Source organism: Petaurus breviceps, unplaced genomic scaffold, assembly GCF_028583685.1.
Source record: "Petaurus breviceps papuanus isolate PSGF00001 unplaced genomic scaffold, PetGlider_PUasm1.0 90494, whole genome shotgun sequence".
In the NCBI taxonomy this organism is placed as follows: Eukaryota; Metazoa; Chordata; class Mammalia; order Diprotodontia; family Petauridae; genus Petaurus; species Petaurus breviceps.
In genome coordinates, this window is record NW_027187264.1 from 8,459 (window position 1) to 15,736 (window position 7,278).

Consider the following 7,278-nt stretch of genomic DNA (forward strand, 5'->3'; position numbering starts at 1 on the left):
ACGAAGGATCTAAGAGGCAGCGATGGAGTGGCCAGGAGGCCAGCCACTTGCTCAGAAAGTCCTGCCTCTGACAAACACCAGCTCTGTGACCAGGGGCAAGTCATTTAACCTCTCATTGCTCCAAGCCACTCTCCAAGGTAATTGCATTAGCAGAGGGAGTTTCCTTATCTGGCGTTCCCTAAAACAGATGAAATCATAGTACCAGACCAAAATAAAGGAGACTCCTCACTTGATACATGAATAGTCTATCTTATTCTTTTGTGAAATGTGCTCCAAGTTTGGAAGGCATCATGTTATAATGGAAAGAGGGTTATATGTAGAGCAGGAGTCTATTAAATAAAGTCATCAAAAATTTATCATGTATCTAATATGTGCCAGGCACCCTGCTAAGGCCTGGGAACACGGAAAATGGAACTGTTAGCCTAATGGGATGTCTCCTGAACAGGCAGATATAGCAATGGGGAGGAGAAGTCACAGGACATAAAACCTGGAAGAAGAAGAATATGGGTTTGTGTGTTGAGGTGTGAGTGGTCTGAGTTACATCACACTGAAGCAAAAGAAGGTGTGGAACAGGTTTCCACAGGTGGAGAGGAAATAGAAAAGATCTGGACTCTGTTCTAGGGGAATCTCCTTTTTTGAGTTTAAATGAGTCTACTCATGCCCTGCCTGGGGGAAATGATGAGATCATGGAGAGTGGATAGGGGAGACAGAAGTGCGATGGTGAAGAGATTTATTTCTAATACAAATCACTGGCTCCCAGCCCATACTGCATTAGGAGAGAACCTCCTATTTAAGAGACTGCACACAGGTTAGCAAACACAGGTGTTCAGCATTGTCCCTCAGCTCAGCTCAGCACAGGTGAGGAGGTAAGTCTGACTTCTTCCACCTCCCTGCTCCCTCCTCTCCCCCCAATCATCCTCAGCTCACTCTGGCTCTTTTTCTTTCTGGGTCCCTAAACCCTGGGAATTGGGGCAGGGAATTCCTTCCAGTCAGCACAATGCCAGGGGTCAGATAGAAATCATGGTCTGCAAAATCCCTGGGGACCAGCAGTTTAGCCACCCTGGTTCTCTTGTGCTGGATGAGGTCTAAGGGGACAGAGGCGGAGCAGTTCATTATATGCTGTCACAGTCTAGGTGGGCTGAGTAAGGAGTGAGTACATTAGGGTAGAGCCAATGGGGGTGGGTGGGGATGGGGCAGACTAGTGGAAGTGCCATGAGCATTACAAAATTGAGGGGAAGAAGCAGCTAGAAAAGATTGCATGGGACAGAGGGCCCAGATAGGGAGGATGGAATGGAATCAGGCTGCACTGAGCAGCATTGTGCCCAGAGGATAGGAAGGGGTTGGGTCATTGTGAACTTCCTGGCTTGGACAATGTCTACAGCATCATCACTGGTTCTGGGTTCTATATTTCACTAAGGCCATAGCCAAGGTAAAAAGCATGTAGAGGATGACTGGGTTGGTAAAGAGCCCAGAGATTCAGAAATGGACAACATTCAGTCTTCCAATCCCCAGGCCAGAACAGCACCTTGCAAATACTTCACCATGGGACTTTATGGGGAAGATAGGGTAACAACTAGAATGGAAGCCCCTTGAGGGAAGAAACTCTCTTTCTACTTGTATTTATAATGCCAGTGCTTAGCACAGTGTCTGACAAACAGAAAACACTAAATAAATTGCTCATTAAATGTAATGAAAATGCAAATTAGTTTGGGAAAAATTGTCATGTTTATTATATTGGCCCTGTCTACCCATAAACAATAACTATTTCCCCAATTATTTGTCTGATGTTGTTTATATAAAAACCTTTAAATATTATTTTCTTTATATAGTTGCTGAGTTTGTTGTGGCAGTTGTACTCCCATATAGTTTACACTGTTTAGATTTACTTTAAATGGCATATCTCTTACTATCTCTTCATGCAGGGTTTCATTTGTGATACATAGAAATATTAATGGTTTATGTGGATTTATTTTATATCCTTCTACTTTGCTAAAATTATATATTGTTTCAACTAAAATTTTAGGTCATTCTTTGGAATTTTCTAAACATATCATCATTTTATCTGAGAAAAGATAGTTTTATTACTTCATTTTCTATTCTGATTCCTTCTATTTCTTTTTCTTCTCTTGTTGCTATTGCTAGGATTTCCAAGATAATATTGAATCATATGCATGACAGTGGGCATCCTTGTTTCACACCTGATCATATTGGGAAGGCTTCTAACTTATCCTCATAACAAATAATGCTTCCTGGTGGTTTTAAATACTTAAAAAAATCAATTTAAGGGAAAATCCATTTATACCTATTCTTTCAAGTGCTTTTAATAAAATTGAGTATTGAACTTTGTCAGCAACTTTTTCTGCATCTCTTGATATAATCATACCATTTTAAAATTTGATTCAATCAATTATGTTAATGCTTTCCCTCATGTTGTACCATCTCAGCATTTCTGGAATAAATCACACTTTTCCACACTGTATAATCTTTGTAATATAGTGTGGTAATATTTTGGCTAGTATTTTATTTAGGATTTTTGTATCCGTATATATTAAAAATATTGGTCTATAATTTTATTTCTTTTTACTCTTCCTGGTGTAGGTATCAGTATTATATTTATTTCATAAAAGGAGTTTGGGTAGGACCCTTTTTCTATCATTCCAAATAATTTATTAAATTATTTTTAAAAATGTCAAGATTATTAAAAAATCATTCTATTTAATTAGAAGAAATAATAACAAAATTCATTTGGAAGAACAAAAAGTCGAGAATATCAAAGGACCTAATGAAAAAAATGTAAAGGAAGGAGGTTTAGATTACCAGTTCTGATAAGGCAGTAATTATCAAAACTATCTGATACAGGCTAAGAAATAGAAAGGTAGGTCAATGGAATGGAATAGACATAATTTACAGTCATAAATAAATATAGTAACCTTGTATTTGAGAAGGGTAAAGGCTTAAGATTTTGGGATAAGAATTCATTATTTGGTAAAAAAAAAATTGTTGGGAAAGCTGCAAAGCAGTGTGGCAGGATCTGGGCATAGACCAATATCTTTCACTATTATCATAAGGTCAAAGTAGATACATGATCTAGATATAAAGAGAGATATTACAAGAAAATGGAACATATACTCTATCAGACTTACAGATAGGTAAATACTTTATGAATAAACAAAAGATAGAAAGCAAAGTAAGGTATAAAATAGAAAATTTTGGACACATTAAATTAAAACTTTTTTTTTTTTTTTTTTTTTTTTTTTACAAATAAAACAAAGGTAACCAAGTTCAGAAGGAAACCAGAAAATTTGGAGGGAAATTTTATAGACAATTCCTCAGATAAAAGTGTCATATCTCAAATACATAATAACTTTGTATATTCTTCAAGAAGATGAGTCACTCCCCAATTGATAAGTGGTCAAAAGATATAAATAGGCAGTTTTCCAATGAAGAAATCAAAACAATTCATAGTCATATGAAAAAATGCTCTAAATCATTATTGATTAGAGAAATGTAAATTAAAACAATCTTGAGGTTTCATTTTGCACCTATCAGATTGACTAAGTGATTGAAGGGGAAAGAGATAAATGTTGTAGGGGATATGGAAAAATTGGGACATTAATTCATTGTTGGTGGAATTGTGAGATGATCCAACCATTTTGGAGAGCCAAGAGTTATTCAACTGCCTATACCCTTTGACCCAGAAATACCACTACTAGATTTGTTTCCAAAGATGATCAGGGAAAAAGAAAAGGAACCTAGAAGTTCTTAAATATTTATAGCAGCTCTCTTTATGGTGACAAATAACTGGATATTGAAGGAATGCCTGTCTGTTGGGGAATGACTGAACAAGTTGTGATATATGACTGTGGGAGAATATTACTGTACGATAAGAAATGAAAACTTAATGATCTTAGAAAAACATAGATAGACTTGCACAAAATAATGAAGAGTGAAATGAGCAGAGCCAAGAGAATGTATATAGTAACAGCAATATTGTTTTAAGAACAACTTTGATCAGTGTACCATTCTATAAGTCTCTCACTCAACCTGTCCCCAGTTTTCTCACCTCTCTAGAAGTTCAGAGGACTTCTAAAACTATTCAGTTATATACATTGTTTCCTCTTCAATCCAGATGAGATTAAGTTTAAAATATTCCCAGCCCTCCAATGCCACCTGCTTCCTCTGTATTAGTTCTTCCTTTCATGCCCTGTTTTTTTTTACAAACTAATTTATCCTTATAACTGTTTCCTACCCAATTTTGTTTTTTAGAATCACTTCATCATATGCAACTCAGCCCCAATCTTTCTTTAAAACTATCTTAGTAATGATAACTGTTTTAAGAATACTGTTACTACTAATAATAACAAATAATTAGTAATATTAATATTTTCATATATCATAAGTTAACAGTTTGACTTTAATCAGCACCTTATAATTAGTCTTTAATGATTTCCTTATATGGATAAGGGATGGACTTTTAAAGGGGAGGGTAAAACAAAGAATAAGAGGGTAAGGGAAGTAGATAAGGTAACAGGTAGAGAGTGAAAAGAGAGTTTGAGAAGAAAAATAGTGAGTAAAAATAAGATGAAGGAAAGTTCACAAATAGTGATTATAACTTTGAATGTGAATGGAAAATGAACTGGAGAATGACTGAAAAGTTGTGGTATATGATGTGATGGAATACTACTGTGCTGTAAGAAATGATGAACTCAATGATTTAAAAAAACATGGAAACACCTGAATTAATGAAGAGCAAAATGAGCAGATCCAAGAGAACCTTATATGCAGTAACAGCAATAATCTTTTAAGAATGACTTTGATTTAATATACTATAAGCAAATAAGCAGTCTATTATAGATACTCAAATGTTTCCAACATTTTCATCAGTACATGGAGGACCATAGGAGATACTTTATAACTAGTAATAGAAAAGGTGGCTAGGGAAATGGGATCATCAGAAGGGATTTAGGTCAGTGGGAGCCAGAAGATGTAGGGAAGGAAAGGAAAACATTTAAATGAAAGCAAGTTTGTTAATCTAGAGAACATGGTGGAAAGAACTGGTAGATCTGGGATAGGAAGTTGAGGAGTTAGTATTGAAGACAATAGGAATAAGCAGTAAAGGATGGAGAACAGAGTTTGTATATTGACAGACAAGTTTTCAGGAAGAGAGAATGAGAGAGAGAGAGAGAGAGAGAGAGAGAGAGAGAGAGAGAGAGGATGGGATGATGCTAATCACTGAAAAATGAGTCCAAGCCAGATATCAGTGGCTGGAGAGAGGTCTTCTGAGACAGAGATATGATTCTATAGAAGATCATTCCTTTAAGTCCAAAGAGGTTCAGTCCTGAGAGGCTCAGGGGAGCTATCTCAGAGCAGGCAAGACTAGGAGAAGGTGTGACCTGGGGTAGTCTAGACAGGAGACAAGAGTTGGAAATATGAGGTTGATGTGATCTGAGAAAATCCTCTGGAGCACTGTCAAAGGCTTTGGGGAGAAGAATGAGGTCACAGGTTTAGGTCTGGGTCCAAGGCTGATAGAGAATTTTTTTGGTAGTCTTTGGAGTGAAGACTCATGGGCAGGCAGCCTTGAATGGGATTGATAGAGGTCACTGACATTCATCACACTGAGGATTCCCTATGTCCTTTTCATAGCTGCTGATACCCTGTGTCCTACTCATAGTCAATGATCACCATTGTTCTTATCAATCACAGTCTTTCTGTGTCTCTGTCAGAGATAATGATCACAATTAGTCATTGCCTTCTTGTTTCCTTGTCACAGACTCTAATGGTACTCTGTGAAAGAAACAGAAGGTATGAACCCCTGTTTCTGACATAACAGGAAGGGGTTGAATGAAACAGGAAGTAGCTAATGCTGTGTATATAAGAAAAGCCCCAGAGAGGCACAGTCAGAATTTCTTGGGACCAGCTTCTGGTGGCAGAGCAGCTGCAGAAGAGAGAATCAAGAACTGAGCCAGAATTTCCCGAGAACTTGTGGTGGTAGAGCTTTTTCTGAACAGGAGCCCAGGGGTCTGGAGGCCAGGAACCCAGGAGCCCAGGAGCTCCCTTGCCCCAGGCAAGATAAGGTGATTCTGATTTTTGAATGAGCTGCAGAAGACTGGAAGTATGACTGGGATGCTGAGACTTTGTCTGTTTGTGGCTTGGTTGAGCCTTGAATTCCTGGAAGCAGAAATTGTGAAGGAGTTGAGATGGACTGGACCCCATGAACTTCAGTGTAGAGCAGGACCTACCCAGAGAGGTGGACAAGAACTGGGACAAGGAACCTGGTGAATCCAGGTAGAATGTGGGACCATGGAAGAGGATCCAGAGAATCTGAGAACCGGCCCCAAGTCAAGATGAAAAGACCTCTCCCTGGGTACTGAGTAATGATGAAATTATAGTTTACTAGTGACCTAGGGGTGCGGTCTGTATTTTCTATTGTACTTAGTAATTAATGATACTTAGTAATTGATTGATACTTAGTGACTGATTGAGTTAACTTAAATGTGCCCCATGAGTGGAAGACTTTGTACTTTGAGATGAATAAGTCACTGATTGAGTTAACTTAAGTGTGCCCCATGAATGGAAGACTTTGACTATTGTACTTTGAGATGATTGTTCTTTATTCTAAATATTGTGACCACTTTGGTGAAAACTATGTGGCCATTTTAATGATAAGCTGTTGTGAATACTATATTGTGATTTTCTGTGATATGTTGTAATATTGTGAATGCTGTACCTTGATTTTCTGTGGATATTTTGCTTTGATTTGTTATGGAATAAATATAGTGCTCACTATACTGTGTAATCAGAGCCTTAAAAGTTGTTCACAATAGCAGTCCTCTGGAAAGCTGCTCATGCATGGCATTACACAGACAATGCCCCACTCACTCTGACATAGTCATATACCATCAATGCCCATATCAACACCAATCAATAATGCCTCCCCCTTTCCTGTGCCCTCTCCCAGGTGTGATGGTGATTTTCTATCTCTCAGCCTCCTTTCTCTCCAGTTATATGCTTACCTTCATCCTCCTCAAGAAGCCAACTTTGGCCTCAGGTGAGAGTATTTACTACTCTTTGCCTCTAGGGGGCAAGGAATAGGGTTCAAACACCGTGGATTGAACATATAGAGATTCTATACCACCATAGTACTCTCCCAAAGCATTCCCCAATACTCCACTAGTCTCTTCTGGAGATTTCTCAACTTTGCCCTTTTAGCTCTCCTATTATCTTCTCTCTTGATATGCAGTCCCCTCTGTTAGTTGCTTCCTTAATATTTTCTCCATC

At 37.9% G+C, this 7,278-nt stretch overlaps 1 long non-coding RNA gene across 1 annotated transcript; it reads left to right on the forward strand.

Annotated features, from left to right (window-relative positions):
* The first annotated feature begins 313 nt into the window (after nucleotides 1–313).
* LOC138141811 (uncharacterized) lies at nucleotides 314–6,786 on the forward strand. Its single transcript, XR_011163281.1, has 2 exons — nucleotides 314–866; nucleotides 5,644–6,786. It is a non-coding gene; the product is annotated as an uncharacterized lncRNA (long non-coding RNA).
* Nucleotides 6,787–7,278: the final 492 nt, after the last annotated feature.